Here is a 16,943-nt window from a genome sequence, read left to right as displayed (position 1 = left end):
TTATAAAGAGCTGACCAATAAATCGTGTCGTTATACATGTTGAAGTCATAATTCACATTTATTAGAATGAGACTAGAGCTAAATGGTAGAATTATTTAAAATACAGAATTCTTAAAGCACCACTGTTTTTACTTTGAGCTGAATAAACTAGAAATATAAATGAAGTTGCAGCACATGCATTGGATTAGCCCAAGAACCCGGAAACCTATGGGCTCCATTATGCTAACCACCACTTGGTCTTGGAAACTGGTAATGAGCCTCATAGACCAGAGAGTGGAGAAACAAAGCTCTAATTTGGACTTACTAAAGTGCCCCTAGTTTAAGGTTTCTGGGAGATTTGCCATATGTCTGGCTCCTGTATTTTATTCATATTAGCAAAACATAATGTAATGGCTAGTTTTATATTAAATTCACTGTGTAAAACTTTAAGTAAATTGCTGAAAGTGAGGGTAACTGAGGTAAGGGCTAGTTCATTTTGTTTTCAATATATTTTGAGTACAATACACCACACATAAATTCCAAAAGCCATTTAATGGACAAGGCAACATAGTATGGATGATAAAAAGTGATATATACTAGTAGACAGCATATATTTTCAAACATCTAATGAAACCTTTGTTTATTTTTGTAATGTTCCTATGAAATCTGCAGGCTTTTTTGGGTTCAGGATATATACTTTAGTATTCCTTTTCCAAAAAACTATAAAGCACAATGTGGTTTTTATTTTGGGGCAACCTCTGGGAGACAATATTAGAGCACAGGATTTCTGAATGTAGTAGATGGTATGGGGGATGGAACTTTGCATTGAAGTTAGCAGAATGTAGTTATCGCCAGAGGGACATGCGTCTTATAATCCTTTGGCAGCAGAAAAGTAGAAAGCAGCCAGACACAGCGGACATTGGATGGAATAAATGTCTGCCTGAATGGACAATGTTTTAGCATAGTGAGTACAAGAAGGGAGCTAAGAAAAAATATATATGAATTTTGAATGCCTAGTGTTATGACCAAGTATCACATTGCTGCATGTATTCTCTGTGCTGCTTCATTATGAACTTTTCACTACAGGTTGATTATTTATTGCTTTGTGACATTCACAAAATCTATACTTAGCCATAGGAAGTATAAATTAATCTGTATGTATATATGCCATTGAACAACTAGAAAATTACACCTGCGGATAAGAACATGTATTGGCAGCCTACTCCTGATTTGCTACAGACTTTGCACCAATAATTCCTCTTTCAAGTAATTTTTCCTGGACTGTACAGCGGTTTCTCACAGGAGGAAAGGCTAAATCTAATTTGCTTGTAAAGTGGAAATGCTGCTGGGGACGGACTGAGAACAGCATGATAAAAAACAGAAAAATCAATGTGTTTTGAACTCTAGATGATTGGAACATTGTAAACCGATGCAGATGTTGAATGTAAAGAGAGAAAAAGGATGGCTGTAACAAAAAGGAAAAGTGCAGTTATCAAAAGATATTTTTTTACATGTACATATCACAATAGCTTTATAATGTTTTTTTTTTTTTTTTTTTGGTCAGTAGTGACAAAACCATAAAACTTATGCTTGTGTCTTAATGTGTTGTGTACTTAGAGCTGTATAATAAAGATTGCTATGAAAACTCCTGCTGTGCTGATGTCATGTTTACTATACCTTCAGCTACCAGGGTCTGGCAATCTGAAAAATTACAACTTAAAAGGAAAAAATACAGTTCTGTAAAAAATAAAATGAAAGAATTGTTATAGTTCAGTGTAATGTTGAAGCATATGTTTCCATTTCGATCTGCAGCCAACTATAGAGATCTGTTACGGTAAATTTCCTATATTTGTGAGCAACAGCAGAGTTTACACAATTATTTATCTCAGTCCCTTTCCCACAATGGAACCAACACTATCCAATGTCCCTACTACACCCATACACACACACAGGCTGAACAATCTGTACCAAAATTTCCCTTCCAAGTAATATTTAGCTTGTAGACAGCCTACCCCACAATTCTCCTACCTTTGCTCATGTTATCTGCCAGAAAACTGTACACAGCTTGAGGTCAAATTAGTTAGCCCTTGCATGCTCACATTAGAAAGAAGTGCTGCACAATTTAAAGCTGGAGTTTAGATTTATTTTTTTTTACCCACGTCATGCAGGCAGCTGGAGCATGTAGACATCTTTACTGCTGGGCTGCCCATTCTCCTTCCTGTAGCTGGACTTCCAGTGCCCAGTGGGTTAATGGCTGCCACCTCCAAACTGAGCTGCTGTGAAAAAGAGCTCCCAACGAGGATCTGGCCCCTCCTCCCCCATTGAGAAAAGTTACTCCATTACATTCATTGTCTGTAACATGAATAGGAAGAAAATCCTGTGACCCATCAGAATCTGCCTCATTAACAGCTTCTGTTACAGACTGTGAAAGCAACGAAAGAACTTTTCTCAATGAGGGAGGAGAAGGTAGGTCCTTGGCAGCTTTTTTTCACAGTAGCTTCAGCCTGATGCCCAAAGTTATTACCTCCCTGTGCATCAGGAAGAAGACAGGGAAACCCCGTAGTTGTAGTACTTCTCTTGGATCCAGCTGCCTGTACAATGTGGGATATACTTATAGTTACCTCCCTAAAGTTGTACAGCAAGAAGAATAGCTAAACTGCAGCTACTTGCTGACCATCTAACTGGGAATGTACGTAATTACTTTGACTTTAAAATACTGTTGTTATGGCAGCAGCTAACTGCCATAACCCCCTTTTATTGTTTTTTCCCTTAGGCGGCCAGCTTTCAGATAAAAGTGGTCCCACGGTCAATCCCGAGCTTACTGGAGCCGTTGGTAAGCTTGGAAGCGATCCGATGTGGCCAAGGCAAGCAGGAAGCCAAGTGAGGGCAACATAGCCCCCACTCGGCTCTATGCCCTCGGAGGACCAGAGCGATCTCCGATGTCACTTCCAGTCCTCGGGCAGATCGACAGGATTTTCTTTTTTTTTTTTTCTTTAAAAGGTAAATGAGGAATATGGGGTCTTTTTGATCCTAGATCTCTTAATAAAGAGGACCTGTCATGCTTATTTCTATTACAAGGGATGTTTACAATCCTTGTAATAGGATTAAAAGTGATCAAAAAATAAATTAAAGGGACAGTGTAAAATTAAAATAAATAAGAATTTTGTTTTTTAAAGTGCCCCATTCCTCCGAGCTCACACAGAGAAGCGAACGCATACGCAAGTCGCTCCCGCATATGTAAACGGTATTCAAACCACACAAAAGTAAGAGTGAGAGCAATATTCCTAGCACAAGACCTCCTCTGTAACTCAAAACAGGTAACCTGTAAAAAATTTTAAAGTGTCACCTATGGAGATTTTTTAAGTACCGTAGTTTGTTGCTATTCCGTGCGCAATTTTAAAGCATGACATGTTCATTATCTATTTACTCAGCATAACATTATCTTTCACATTATACAAAAAATTGGGCAAACTTTACTGTTTTTTTTAAATTCATTAAAGTGTATTTTTTCCCAAAAAATTGCGTTTGAAAGATTGAAAGACCGCTGCACAAATACAGTGTCACATAAAATATTGCAACGACCGCCATTTTAATCTCTGGGGTCTCTGCTATATATATATATATATATATATATATATATATATATATATATATAATATTTGGGGTGTTCTAAGTAATTTTTTTTACTTGTAAACATGTCAGAAAAATGCTTGGTCTTAAAGTGATTGTAAAGGTAAAAATAAATGAAAAAAAAAAACCCTAAACATGTCTATACTTATTGGCCGCGAACCTCCTTTTTTCGGGTCCCCCGCCAACACTCTTGGCCCCTTGTCTCTGTCCAGTGCCCCCATGGGAAGCCGCTTCCCATGGGGGCACTCATGCATGCTCGGCCCCAAGCCCTGCTGCTACGTCCATTGACACAGACAGCGGGACTTGGACTTGGCCCCGCCCCCACTCCCTCGTCACTGGCATTGATTGACGGCACCAGGAGCCAGCGAGACCCAAAAGTGAGGGGAGAGAAGAGCTGCAGATGTGCACAGCGCTGAATCGAATGAGGACACAGGTAAGTAAAAGGGTGGGGGGGGATGCTGACATCTAAACATTTCTTACCTTAATGAAAGGAATGCATTAAGGTAAAAAATGTTTAGGCTTGGCTTGGCACAATAGAAGTCCTCCCATGCATGAGCTGCCTGCGCGCCCCGGACCCTTACCACGTGATCAACTGTAAGCCAATGACAGCTGATCATGCCTTCTGACAGAGGGACATCGCTCCCGAACAGGGAGAGGCACTTCTGCTATGCAGTACCACCTATCAGTGCTGCCAGTGTCACCTACCAGTTCCCATTAGTGCCAATCAGTACTGCCTCATCAGTGCCTATCTGTGCTGCCTCATTAGCACACACAAATGAAGGAGAAAAATTACATGGCTTCAAAAGTTTATAACAAACTAAAAGTTTTTTTTTTTTTTCAAAATTTTCAGTCTTTTTTCGTTTTTTTGCAAACAATAAAAACCCCAGTAGTGATTAAATATCACCAAAAGAAAGCTCTATTTGTGGGAAAAAAAAATGATAAAAATGTAATTTGTGTACAGTGTTGCATGACCACGCAATTGTCATTCAAAGTGCGAGAGCGCTGAAAGCTGAAAATTAATTGGCCTGGGCAGGAAGGGGGTTTAAGTGCCCAGTAAGCAAGTGGTTAAACTAATAGCAATAGGACATGGCATTATCAAACTATAGTAAGGAAAAAAAAGGGAAAATATGGTTCTGGCATTTAGCCTACAGTGAAGACATACACAGAGTTTGTGTTAATCGGAATGTAATTTTGCATGGTCTAGAGATGGGAGTTTAAACCACAAAACCAATATTGTTGGATTATCATTTCAGAAAAGATAGAGGGAGCCACGATTTCTGGAGCATTTGCCTTCAAGTTATGTTTTGATTGATTTCACACAGTTTTAAGATAATGTATATAATAGATTTTCAACAAGAAACTTGGGTGTTATCAGCAAGGTCATTGGGTTACTTTCCTGCAATATCCCAAGGCATTACTCCTTACCTTGAAAGGTATTACTGTGCAGTTAAATATTCTGCAAGTAAGGGAGATGTTCCTGATTTCACAATATTTGTTCTGATGAATATACAGTCTCAGCTGAATAGCGTCTTTTCCTCCAGCACAACCAATGTACTGAACATGATTGGCACATTTCTGCATATAACTGCGATTTGCACTATTCACCAAAGAAGGGGTTTCTAAACGATCTAAACAAAGGGCCACTTTATTGTCCTTCAGTCCATCGGAAAACATGACCTGTTGGGGCGCCTTGAGGACTGGAGTACTTGAGAACTCAAATGACGGCGGGGCGGTGCAATGCAGCTCTCATTCTGGGGTGACGTCATATGACAGCATCCCAGAACGGCCGCTCTGGCACGTAGTGTGGCGATCGAGCCGTGTTGCTAGGACACGGCGTGACCCCAATCTCTTTAACCTTGTGATCAGCTGTGTCCAATCACAATCACATGTAAACAAGGAGATGCCGGTAATCTGCTCTCCTCACCTCACACTGACAGAGTGTGAGGAGAGGAGAGCCGATCAGCAGCATCTCCTCACAGGGGGACATCTAGGGATGTAATCAGGGCACTGATCATCAGTGCCCTGATTACAATAAATAAACAAATACAGTGTCACAAACAGTGCCCACTGCCCACCAATGCCAGAATATAGTGCCCACAAGTGCCAACAATCAGTGCCCACCAGCGATGCCAGTCAGTGCTGCCCATCATTGCTGTCAATCAATGCCCATTAGTGTCACCCATCAGTGCCCATCTGTACCGCCTATCCGTGCCCATCAGTGCCCACCAACCCTGCCTATTAGTGCCTGTCACGGAACGTCCCACACTCCGCTTGAGTGCTTCCGTCATATACCACTTCCTCCCAGTCTGTATACAGATATCAGATATTCCAACCTCTCTGAGCACAAAACAAGGCGACACTTGCTTGTTGCTACCATGAACTGTTTTTTTTTAGAATCAAAATTACAAGACTTTATATGCCGTTGGAACCTCCTCTAACAATACAACTCTAACCTAATTAACATAACTAACATGAGCTAATTAACTAATCCTTTATACAGCCTAGGTGACTGAGACATGACCTTTTGCCCAGACTGAGTTAATTATCACAGGACACCTTCTCACAATAGCAGCAGCTCCAATAGGAGTCGTCCCGTCTCCTACATTGTATAGAGGACAATGGGATCAGCTGATTCAATTAACATAAACACAGGTAGTTGGAGTTGATGACACCAGCATCTCCTCACAGGATGTGTCCCAACAGTATAATTCAGTCTTATCATTCTAATATGGCATATAAAGGGTTCCCAGAGTCTGTGTGTTTTGGGGGGACATGGAGCTGAATCCAAAGTAACACCAACCCCAGGGTCCCCAGGCATACAGCTCACAGAGAGCACCATTCCCCCAAATGCTAGGGCCCATAATCAAAAGGCAACAGGCTTGCATTCAGTCCTCTCCAACAGCCTCTATCCCAACTAGGTCTGTCACAGTGCCCATCAGTGCCACCCAACAGTGCTCATCAGTGCCACCTATCATTGCCCATAAGTGCAGCATATTAGTGCCTCCTCATCAGTGCCGCCTCATAAGTGCCATCTCATCAATGTCCACCAATTCAGCCTATCAGTGCCGCCTCATCAGTGCACATCAGTGAAGGCGAAAAATTACTTAGTTACAAAATTTACTGACAGAAAAAAAGTAAAAGACTTTTTTTTTTCATTTTTGATTTTTTTTTGTAAAAAATCAAAAACCCAGCAGTGATTAAATACCACTAAAAGAAAGTTCTATTTGTGTGAAGAAAATGATAAAAAATTTGTTTGGGTACAGTGTAGCACGACCACGCAATTGTCATTCAAAGTGCGACAGCGCAGAAATCTGAAAAATGGCTTGGGCAGGAAGGGGGTGTAAGTGCCTGGTAGGCAAGTGGTTAATTATAACTGTTACAGTTACAAGTTTGTCTATGTTAGCTACTGTAGGTGTGATCAGCTATGACACCAACCATCTGAGGGCTTGGAAGCTCAGGTAAGAGTTGACAGTTGTCACCAGAGGCATATCCTTAAACCCTTCCCGCCGCTGCCTCCTGGCCCTTTAAGAGCTTCTAAATGCTGGGGATGGGCATTTTGGCCATGTGACCGCTGTAATTGGCTGTCATGATTGGAAAGCTGCAGATCACAAGTATGCATCGGAAGCTTTCTGGTCCCTGCTGGTGACTGTGCTGGGAGCGCGCACCCTGTTTATATATACGGTGGATATAAAGTCTACACACCCCTGTTAAAATGCCAGGTTTCTTTGATGTAAACAAATCAGACAAAGATAAATAATTTCAGAACTTTTTCCACCTTTAATGTGACCTATAAACTGTACAACTCAGTTGAACAACAAACTAAAATCTTTTAGGTGGAGGGAAGTAAAAATAAAAAACTAAAATAATATGGTTAATATTAAAAATAATAAGTGTGCACACCCTTAACCACTTAAGGACCAAGCCTCTTTCTGAGATTTGGTGTTTACAAGTTAAGTTTTTTTTTTGCTAGAAAATTACTTCGAACCCCCAAACATCATATATTTATTTTTTCTAACACCCTAGAGAATAAAATGGTGGTCGTTGCAATACTTTGGCTACTTTCACACTGAGGCGTTACAGCGCTAAAAATAGTGCCTGTGCAGCGCCTGTAAAGAGCCTCTTCTGTGTCTCCAGTGTGAAAGCCCGAGGTCTCTCACACTGGAGCAGTGTGCTTGCAGGCCAGTCAAAAAAGTCCTGCTAGCCGCATCTTTGCAGCGCTGTAGGAGCAGTATATTCACCGCTCCTGTAATGGAAATTTGTACGTTCTGTATATAATTGTATTGTATTTTGTATGTATTGCACACTGCCCTCACTGTGCACGGCACTAATAATGTTTTCAGTAAATGTTTACATTCTTTCGAGTCCTGATTAGAATTAGCCTGCCTATGTAACGCCCCTTGTTACCATAAATGTACAATTGTAATATTAATGTGATACCTACGTAATCATGTGCATAAAAACCTTCAATTGCGTCATAATAAAGCAGAACAGTAATTTGGAAAGATGCTGAGCGTATCTTTTGTGTCTGTTCCCTACTGCAGTAGTTATTATTAATTTGGAACCACTAATCAATATGAGGATAGGAGTTGCCTATCATCAATTTAACCGAGTCATGCATGGCGAGCCAGCCAGGAGGGGATTCCAGGTGACCCTGAGTATCCGAAACGAGGAGCTTGAGACGATCCGGGAATTTCTGATAATCAGCCGGCTGAGGTAAGCCTTTTGCTTACATTTGAGTTATCAGACTTCCTTGATCGGTAAGGCATTTTCGGGACAAAGGGTACCTATTTTACTCCCCTTAATCGAACTGTATTGATTGGTGGTTATATGTTATGTTGTCACTGTCTACTGTCCATCGGAGTGTTATAAATAAGAAAGGGAAGAATAGTACTGTTCACAGGTATATGTAGTACATCTGCTAGATAAAGTAGTTTAGAGGCAAGAGGGTATAGGCACAAGTAGAGAAGAGAGGAGACTGGCCAGTCATTATGGGCATTGAATTAAGTAAGGGAATGAAGGGTAAGAGACCCTCAAAAATGCCCAGCGCAAGAGAAGCGCTATATATGAACCGAAGGTGTGGTTCCGCCTATACTGAGCCCCTATATTAATGGTTAAAGTGGACAGAGATCCACAATAGGTAATTGGGTTACCAAGGTCCACAGGGACTAAGAATAATGCAGAGTAAACAGCTAGAGAAACAAGTTATCTATGTGAGCAGGATGGATCAAGGGTGACATTAACACTAGACAGAAAGGGACATTTTCATGTTAAGTTGTGGGATGAATTTGGGGTCAGGCACTACTAGTAAAAGTCAGAAACAGAGAAATGAGAGTTAAAACAGAATACTTTATATGTTGTCAGAGAGGGAAGATGGGATGAGCACTGTGGCTCCCCATCTGATCATAGAATCATAGAATCATAGAAGCTAGATATAAAAGTTATTTAAACAAAATAAGGAAAGCAGAATTTAGGCAGGGAAATATTAAAGAGTTAAAAGAAAGTGAGAGAATGATATGCACATGTTGTGTACAAATGGGAAAAATGTATGTGCGAATGCTGGGACCTTTAGTTCTATTGCTTGTGTGTGCCATGTACGCAGATGTGACCCCCTCCTTTGTGCTCTCCTGAAAGAAATGTGGCTGGGATGAGAGGTTAGTGATAAGCTGGAAAGACACCATGCCAATTTCTGTTTTTTAGACAAAACATTTATAACAAAATGTGCCGGGTTAACGAATCTAATGGTAAACAATGTGATCACAATTATTTTGAATCTGTTTTCCAAACACGGTAAAATGAAGGTTACATTTAACCGTGTATTACACAAATTGAATATCCTTTGATAGTGGAAACAGTGCATTTAAAAAAGGGAAATTAAGTAAAATTAAGTAATAATGAGTATTAATTTCTAATATGAGTTTAACAATTATATAGATATATTGAAACTGGTTTAGACAACCTTTGGTTGGAAATGAAATCCAGGTTATTGGGGAAATTTGTAAAAATGGGATTAGTTTAGATTAAGATAACAATTTTGTAATTTTACATTTATTCAATAAGCCCTTATTGAGAGAAAAAAAAGATTAAGATGAGGTTGTTATTTGGAATAAAGCTGCCATAATATTTAACAAAGCCAAGATGGATGGGATACATAAGAAGTTCTTCTACAAAAATGATATTGTAAGGTTTTTGATAATAACTTGATGTGCGGTCCATGATGTAAGAGTAATAATAAATAAAATTTAAATATAACAGTCCCATCACATCAAGTCCACACACCCTGTTAGGATAGATGCCACCTGCAGCCAGTTGTGTTATAGTTTTTGATGCTTTCTGGTCCATCATACAGATTATTGATCCTTTTGTTTTTATTTATTTTTATTTTTGAAATCCAAAGCAGAATGTGTGGATTGTGAAATGATGTGCCCCTTTTTCTTGTAAAGTACAGTGGTATAAGCAGAAGAATATTTTGGATTTATGGGCATCTCTCCATGACCGCAGGGTATTGTTATCATTTATTATAATATTGCCAGGAAGAAGTGAAACTGGAGTTCTTACACAAATAGCATGATAGAAAACAAGCCATTGTAATATATTCATGCAAGCTGGACCCAGTAATGAAGGGTTCATCCTGATATATCAGAGCTGTAGCTTTTATGCAAAGGTGCTATTAGACAAAGTTAGATATTGTTTTGGTCAATGGTCCGACATTCTGCGCAGCAAATATACAGATAACTAAATGTTTGTCTAATGAAAGGTTTAAAATATGAGTTTATTTATGTACAAATCTAACAATGAAAAATGTGGACATTTATTCAAAAGAAAGGAAAAACCACATGTGTTAAATTGATGGTGTAGGAATCAGCTGCTGTGAGCCCAGTGCGGGACACACTCCCTGAAGACCCAGATATTACATTTTTTGTAGATTTGAGTATGCAGTTTATCACCCAGAAAGATACTCTGTATTCAAAGTCATTGGATCCTTTTTGCCCAGCTCAAGAAGCAGAGCTCCATGTTTTAGCAAAGCCTGTGAGCTATAAAAAGAGTGTATATTTATATAGATAGTCGAGATATAGAGAGCTTTTGGTTCCATTTGAAGGGCCAGAAGTTTGTTTTTACTTCGGCAGGTAAACCAACCAAGCATGCCAAGTTAATTTGATTGGCTGTTTTCAGCCTTCCAGCTTCTTGCTGAGGTAGCCATATTAACTTTCACACATGGAAGCAGACCAGGTGACTCTAAGGATGCTGCATTTACAGCCCCGGACACTTGATGGGTCTGTGCAACTCACAGATTCCACCCTAGTTCTGGCCCAGTATAGCTGGGATTAATAATTCAACTTTAAGGACCCCAGAACGAGAAGAACAAGTGGTCCACAGGGGGCAACTTCTTATGAAACAGGACTTTGGAAAAAGTGATCATTTATGTCTGCCAGCCACTCTTTTCCCTTCAGCTTGACACATGGACCGTGTCATCAGTCACAAGCAGTTATGGCTGCCTTAGTAAATGAGCGTGGGATAGAGCCAGGGTTCTCCACAGTTGTTTTTATAACATACCACTTCTTGTTTTACCTGTTACCAAAGGTGTTACCAAAAGCTGAACATCCCTCCCAGAGATTACAAAAAAGATATATCCAGATGCCCAAGTCAGGATCTTACAAATATGCATTTTGTCTGTATGGACATGTTTTTTGGATGTCCAGTGGCAAATGCTACTGCAAAGGCCACAGTAAAAAGTGTTATCAGAAGTAGTTTGTAAGTACAGAGTGCCAGAAAGTACAGAGAGTAACAGAGGAAATCATTTTTTATAGGAGAGTCCTTACTAGAAGTTTTGCGGTTTTATTTTTACACCCCCTACTGTCTACAATGTAGCGGACAAAGTAGAGTAAGAAACTAGAAAACTTTTGCCTGAATGTTTTCTTATATTTTATGAAGCCCCTAAGGGGGATGTTGGACTCTCTCCCTATGGGATTTGGTTTGGGAGTGTGTTACTCACTTGCTAATATTTTGTCTCAGCAGCTGAAGTCCTCCATTCGGATCTCACAGAGAATGTTGCTGATCTTTTAAGGTTTTTTGACAAACTCATTTATGTGTTTTCTCCCCAATTCCAGATCCTAAAAGTTTGGAAGGATCTAAAACTAAAGCCAGGTGACTTTTGGATTGTTAAGAGACATTTATATATATAAGGAAAAGTTTGGAGACTCAATACTGCATCTATTTCATGTACAGTTTTTGCAAAACTTGAAGGAAAAGTCACCTGGATCCACACCAGACACTGCAAAAATGACTAAATTAAAGAAATCTCTGTGTTTGATTTGTTTCCCTCTTGTGATCACAGTCTAGGGTACTTTTTTATTCAATTACTTTAATTGTAAGGGATATATATATTTGAAAAGTAGTTGAAGTCATATTTAGCCATGTTGAAGTCATATTTGTCTTTTGTATGTCTTCCATTATATGTAGAATTGTCTGTGTTTACATATGCTGATAAGTCAGCATGTCCACAATTCAGCTAGAAGGCCATTCTGGCCACAGGAGTGTACAGCCAGTACTCTGTAAATATGTCTTATCAATCATTTGTTTTTCACAATGAAAAGTCATTTTGTAATGAAAAAGTTGCTCAGCTATTATTTTCTCCACAATGGAGTTTTTTTGCCTCTTTGGCCAGGACTACCTCCACCTAAGCGTGTGGAGGTTCCAGGTTAAAGGTGATAGCAGGTATGGTTAGTGATCAAAATATTGATCAAAAGAGGGGAGACTGTAATGGAAATTTGTATGTTCTGTATATAATTGTATTGTATTTTGTATGTATTGCACACTGCCCTCACTGTGCACGGCACTAATAATGTTTTCAGTAAATGTTTACATTCTTTCGAGTCCTGATTAGAATTAGCCTGCCTATGTAACGCCCCTTGTTACCATAAATGTACAATTGTAATATTAATGTGATACCTACGTAATCATGTGCATAAAAACCTTCAATTGCGTCATAATAAAGCAGAACAGTAATTTGGAAAGATGCTGAGCGTATCTTTTGTGTCTGTTCCCTACTGCAGTAGTTATTATTAATTTGGAACCACTAATCAATATGAGGATAGGAGTTGCCTATCATCAATTTAACCAAGTCACTCCTAAAGCGACCCTTCCCATTGAAAACAATGGGACAGCGCCGTTAAACCACCGACGGCGCTATGCCGTCGGTTTTAACCTTTTTTTGGCCACTAGCGGGGGTTAAAACCGCCCTGCTAGCAGCCGAATAGCGCCGCTAAATTGACAGTAAAAATAGCGGCGCTTTACCTCCGGCGCCCGCCCCAGTGTAAAAGTAGCCTTTCTGTCACAATGTATTTGCGCAGTGGTCTTACAAGCGCACTTTTTTTTGGAAAAAATACACTTATTTGTATTCAAAAATAAGACAACAGTAAAGTTAGCCCAATTTTTATTTTTATAATGTGAAATATACCTCACACGTGTGGTTTAAACACCGTTTTCCCATGCAGTCACGCGATCCTGATGCGCGCATGTCACCCGGACACGCCGCATCTCGGAACAGCAGGAGGGCAATGTGATTTGCCCTCCTGATCCGCACGATGGCTGTGTGTAATCACAGCCATCATATAGTAAACATGGGGGAGGGGTGGCATTTGACAGGAGATCGCGCCGCCACGTGCCCGCACAGCGGCGCGATCCCGATCTGCCTGTGCCCCCCAGAGACAGTGGAGTATTATAACACAGGAGGGCCCTGTGATTGGCCTTCCTGATCACATGACGACTGTGTCCAATCACAGTCGTCATGTAATATAAATAGAGAGCGGTTGTAACTGCTCTCATCTCTTCCTCTCCTCACACAGAGCCTGTCAGTGAAGAGAGGAAGAGAGATCTGTGCTGCAGCCGGGAGATCAGTGAGTTTTATAGCTGTTTGTCTGCTGTTTAACCACTAATCACCCAGCTAGTGTCCCCAAAACACAGTGTCCCCAAAACAGTGAAAACAACTGTCAGTGAACATCTGCCCGTCAACAGCGGGCACATCAGCCCGTCATCCGTCAGGCACATCTGCCCGCCAATCATCAGGCACATCTGCCCGCCAATCATCAGGCACATCTGCCCGCCAATCGGGCACATCTGCCCGCCAGTCATCAGGCACATCTGCCGCCCACCATCTGACACATCTGCTGCCCGCCAACATCTGGCACATCTGCCGCCCGCCATCTGGCACATCTGCCGCCGGCCATCTGTCACATCTGCCATCCGCCATCTGCCCACGATCAGGCGCATCAGCCCGTCATCAGCTGGCACATCAGCCTGTCAACAGCTGACACATCAGCCACCCACCATCATCAGGCACATCTGCCTGCCATCATCAGGCACATCTGCCCGCCAATCATCAGGCACATCTGCCTGCCAACATCAGGCATATCTGCCGCCCACCATCAGGCACATCTGCCGCCCGCCATCAGGCACATCTGCCGCCCGCCATCTGACACATCTGCCGCCCACCATCTGGCACATCTGCCACCCGCCATCTGGCACATCTGCCACCCGCCATCTGCCCACGATCAGGCACATCTGCCCGCCAACATCAGGCACATCTGCCCGCCAACATCAGGCACATCTAGCCACCCACCATCTGGCACAGCCGCCTACTATCTGGCACATCTGCCGCCTGCCATCTGGCACATTTGCCGCCCGCCATCTGGCACATCTGCCGCCCACCATCTGGCACATTTGCCGCCGGCCATCTGTCACATCTGCCATCTGCCCACGATCAGGCACATCAGCCCGTCAACAGCTGGCACATCAGCCCGTCAACAGCTGGCACATCAGCCATCCACCATCATCAGGCACATCTGCCTGCTATCATCAGGCACATCTGCCCGCCAATCATCAGGCACATCTGCCTGCCAATCATCAGGCACATCTGCCTGCCAACATCAGGCATATCTGCTGCCCGCCATCAGGCACATCTGCCGCCCGCCATCAGGCACATCTGCCGCCCGCCAACATCTGCCGCCCGCCATCTGGCACATCTGCCACCCGCCATCTGCCCACGATCAGGCACATCTGCCTGCCAACATCAGGCACATCTGCCCACCAACATCAGTCACATCTAGCCACCCACTATCTGGCACATCTGCCGCCCGCCATCTGACACATCTGCCGCCTGCCATCTGACACATCTGCCGCCTGCCATCTGACACATCTGCCGCCTGCCATCTGACACATCTGCCGCCCGCCATCTGGCACATCTGGCAAAGATCTTACAGCGCAGAGGAGGCTCTCCAAATACTCCAGAGTATGTCGGACGAGAGTAGCGGGGAATTCTCTCTGTCAGACTCGGATAGCGACTATGAGCCAGTAGAAAGCAGTGGCTCAGAGTTGGAAACAAAGGAAGATAGAATCCTAACAAGGAGAATCAGGAGAAATGAGCAGGAGGAGACATTCACCAGCAGCGCAGCACTCCAGGGCATCCACCAGCAGCGCAGCACTCCAGGATGATATGCAGGCATCCACCAGCAGTCCAGCACTCCAGGATAATATGCAGGCATCCACCAGTAGCGCAGCACTCCAGGGCATCCACCAGCAGGCATCCACCAGCAGCGCAGCACTCCGGGATAGGTAGGCATCCACCAGCAGTTCTGCAACCTTCCTAGAAGATAGGCCAGATGCTAGCAACGGATCCCATCGAGGCAGTGCCCATACTAGCCTCCCAGATGTTCTACTGTATCCAACATGGCTGCCCGATACGTCAGTAGAACCTGTAATACCCCTTTTTACAGCCCAGCCAGGCCCTCAGATGCAGACAGAAAATGTAACCCCACTTTATTATTTTCATTTATTTTTTACCAATGATCTCTTAACCTACATTGTGGAGCAATGTAATCTATATGCCAGCCAACATATAGCCAACAATCCAAGTTCCTCATATGACCGTCCTTTTGTTTGGAAACCCCTCACCGTGGAAGAATTTAAAATTTTCCTTGGCCTAACCCTCAACATGGGGCTGACAAAAAAAATGAACTCCATTCCTACTGGTCTACCCAACCTATCCACCACATGCCAGTCTATTCGTCATTAATGCCCAGAACCCGTTATGAGATGATCATGAGATTTTTACACTTCAATAACAATGCCCAATGCCTCCCTCGAAATCATCCCAGTTACGATAAATTATTCAAAATTCGGCCCCTAATCAATTTTTTTTGCGCCAGCTTCAAGGAGATGTTTACCCCTGATAGAAATATATGTGTGGATGAATCCCTAGTACACTTCACCGGAAGACTCGGAATAAAACAATACCTCCCCAGTAAAAGAGCCAGACGTGGGGTAAAATTTTATAAGGCGTGTGACAGGGCCACGGGTTACACATATGACTTTATAATTTATGAGGGAAAAGGCAGACAGCTAAACCCCCCTGGATGCCCTACCTACATGGGAACAAGTGGCAAAATTGTCTGGCAGCTGATCCAACCATTACTTGGGAAAGGTTACCACCTATATGTAGACAATTTCTACACTAGTCTCCCACTTTTCCGCCATTTGTACCTAAAGAACACTGTGGCCTGTGGGACAGCATGGACCAACCGCAAAGGCTTCCCACAAAGATTGGTCGCCAAGAAATTGAAGCAGGGTAAAATGGCCAGTATGCGGACTGAAGAGGTACTAGCGGTGAAGTGGAGAGATAAAAAAAGAGATGTTCACATCCTTTCAACAATACATAATGTCACCTTGGTGGAACTTCAGAGAAGAAGAGGCCCCATACAGAAGCCAAAATGTGTGCATGAGTACAACCTATACATGGGGGGGTGGATATGAACGACCAGATGATGCAGCCCTACTTGGCCACCAGGAGATCACTATTTTGGTACAAGAAAGTCGCCATTTATTTGATGCAACTTGCCCTATTTAATTCATATATAATTTTTTCTAAGTGCACCCAAAGATCCCTAACATATCTAAAATTCCAAGAAGATGTTGTCACAGCCCTTCTCTATCCCCAAGGCCAAGCCCCTCAACTAATTCGCTCCGATTCATTAGCCAGACTCCATGAAAGGCACTTTCCCGAAATCCTCCCTATTACCCAAACAGGTCGCAAACCCCCCCCAAAAAATGTCGTGTGTGTGCAAGTAGAGGAATTCGCTGTGACACCCGATACTACTGTCCCCAATGTCCCTCCCAGCCAGGCCTCTGTATTGGAACGTGCTATCGGAGCTATCATACTTCACTATTAGTACAGTGAAGATGATTTTTTTCCACTATCTGCCATTTCTGTGAATGACCCGGACTGTTAACGACTATGCCTCTGCCAAACATGTTTCTGCCTTCAACGTGAATTGACCCGGACT

At 42.4% G+C, this 16,943-nt stretch overlaps 1 protein-coding gene across 1 annotated transcript in view; it reads left to right on the top strand.

The window, feature by feature from the left end:
- LRCH1 (leucine rich repeats and calponin homology domain containing 1) overlaps positions 1-16,943 on the top strand; it is a 377,798-nt gene that overhangs the window by 337,988 nt on the left and 22,867 nt on the right. The gene's annotated exons all lie outside the window — the stretch shown is intronic.

Source organism: Aquarana catesbeiana, linkage group LG02 (genome assembly GCF_042186555.1).
Source record: "Aquarana catesbeiana isolate 2022-GZ linkage group LG02, ASM4218655v1, whole genome shotgun sequence".
In the NCBI taxonomy this organism is placed as follows: Eukaryota; Metazoa; Chordata; class Amphibia; order Anura; family Ranidae; genus Aquarana; species Aquarana catesbeiana.
This window is presented reverse-complemented; position numbering and strand designations above follow the sequence as displayed.